Genomic DNA, 2,602 nt, shown 5'->3' on the forward strand with positions numbered 1-2,602 from the left:
TGAAAATAAACTCGATTGCAGAAATATCTCTTATGTCAATGCATTAATTCTGTAGGCCGATGTCCATTTGAACTAGAAGGGGGATTCTTTGGTTTTTTTTTTCTTTGGCTCCATTATTTGTCTTTTAAAATTTAGTGCTCAATATGCTCCTTTATGTCTACATAGGCCGGGTCAATTTTTATCAAAATTCTAACAAGTGTGCAGAATTTTGCTCCCAGCTACTATGTTAAAGAATTCAAGAAATTAATATGGTCCCTCTCACAACATATATATGCAATTTGCATTATCAAAAGGGACCACCCTTAAATCTATGAATTTTCTGTTCTCTTTAATTATGTATGATTTTTCAAAGATTTTCCTTCACCATCTATCTTTTATCCCTTCATATCATATTCCCCTTTGGTCCCTCTATCTTTTAGACCTCTATTTATAACACCACCATTCCCCTCTCTTCTCTAAGTATAAAAGATTTGAGAAGATGTAGATAAAACGCAGTTAGGATCTCTTTTTTCTTACCGTGGTAGGAATCGAGAAAGTGCTTGTTTCATCATCGTGCACTTGTATCAATTGAAGCTGCCAGCTTGATCTAAACTTTTCTTGTTTGTTCAGGGAAGGTCAGATCATATGGCAGCTTCATTTGACGCCTGTGACACGAAAATATACCCTAATATCAGCATAATCATTTAGGGTTTCTTTTGGTGGAGAAGGTATGTGTAATTTTCCTTCTTGGCTTCTTCATATGTAATTTCCACTGTCTAGTCTGTCTTCATTATGTTAGTATAGTTGTAATATGTTTTGTGTTTACGACAGATTGGTCTTTTTGGAGTAAAGAAATGTAAGGAAAATATTGGTGGATTGTAAGTATTTTTTTTAACAAGAATTCTTATTTGACTCTCGAAATCTATGATTCAAAGAACCCTAAATATGCTTCGGGTGGTGAGCCTTGCATACGTAGATTCTAGAGTACTGCTAATTTGCGGGTTTAATTATTAGGCATTATCTTCTCTCTGCAATATACCTTTTTGTTTTGTAGTTAGCCTGTTTCTCATCTTTTAAAGCCGCGTTTGGTTCCATTAATTTTTATTCTATTATATTTCTTTTTTATTATTTTAAATCACACAATTTTCTATAAAATAATATTACATGTAAAACGAAAAATTTTTCTTCTTTTTTAACCGCTCATTTTTCAAAAAAATATTATTCCACCCATTAATTTTTCCACAAAATGGGAACCAAATGGCGGCAAAAATTTAAATTGTTTGCTACAATACCATTATTCATTACACATTTACACAATAAAATATTTTACACACAAATCAATAATGTTTTCTTACTTTTTAACCACACATTCTCCAAAAAAATACTATTCAATAACTTATTATTTCCAAATAAATTCCATCAAACATGCTCTTAATTATAAGTTCTATTTAACCCAAAGTTTTACAGGTGCTTACCTTTGCGTTTGCCTTGAATTGTTCGAGATAATTTAAAGGTTAAATTTCTCTTTTTGTTTTAATTCAAAACTAATCTCGTTATTTCTATGGATAGAATCTTTGCTAATTTGAATAATCACTAGCTAGTAGCTAGGGATTCTTGAACATTTACATTCTGCATTATTTTTTTAACGACCATAAATATTGTTATTTGAACCGTGGGCATGCGGACGAAAATGGGGGGAAATGGAAGAAGTGGAGTTGAAGTAGTATTTAAGCTCTGCATTTGAGGCTGTAATTATATAGAAGTTTTCTTCCCTAAGGTTAACCATTTGTTCTTGGGAATATTTGATGAACTGTGATTTGTGTCTTTGATTGAACATGTGTCAGATTTATGTAATTGGCAATTCTATAAAGAAAAATACTGAAATAAATATGACGTAAAAAGTCAGGGAGTTAGGTGCAATATTGTATAGTTGAGTTAGGTAAACTAGGGTTCGAGTTCGAAATAAGGAAAAAAGAGACGCCCCAATTTCGCTAGCCTATTGCCTAGACGTTGTTCAAGTGACAAAAACAAAAATCCCGTCACTCACTTGTTGCCCATCTTTCGCTCGAGCGACAGATCGTCACTTGCATGTCACTAGCTCCTCGCTTGAGCAGTAGTGTTAAGCGTAGAACCCTACTTCGCATTTTTGTAGAGTTTTACATGGTCCAAACTACCTAATTGCCATCAACTATAAATACCTAATGCCTTGCACGAAAATTAGTGGTGGTTGTTCATTGCGCTTCTTCTCTATAACACATTGATAATATTCTTTGAAGATTCAAGAGCTTGTTCCTGTATTGATTCAATCTACTTACTCTTGAGATTATACAACCACAGATTGGGGAATAACATCAAATACATTGAATCCAAAACTCCGACTTCCTAAACACCCTTAGGAAGGTACTTTCTCAATTGAATTTCAGAGGCTGCTGATTATTGAGAGAGGTTGGACTACAAACGCAGGAAGAGTACAAGAATTGGTCATTCTTGGTGAAAAGACAATTTTGGAGATCATGAGCTGATGGTTTTAGCAAGATCTTGGAGGTTACATGAAGTAGATCAAAAAGTCTAATGGAGTTAGCTAGACAGCATCTAACTGCAAATCCATATTGTCTATAGTGGA

At 33.6% G+C, this 2,602-nt stretch overlaps 1 long non-coding RNA gene across 1 annotated transcript; it reads left to right on the top strand.

Moving 5' to 3' along the window:
- Positions 1–347: 347 nt before the first annotated feature.
- Positions 348–940, top strand: LOC111397644. The gene is made up of 2 exons (XR_002703297.1): positions 348–707; positions 811–940. It is a non-coding gene; the product is annotated as an uncharacterized LOC111397644 (long non-coding RNA).
- Positions 941–2,602: the final 1,662 nt, after the last annotated feature.

The sequence above is a fragment of the Olea europaea genome, chromosome 7 (assembly GCF_002742605.1).
Source record: "Olea europaea var. sylvestris chromosome 7, O_europaea_v1, whole genome shotgun sequence".
NCBI lineage: Eukaryota > Viridiplantae > Streptophyta > Magnoliopsida > Lamiales > Oleaceae > Olea > Olea europaea.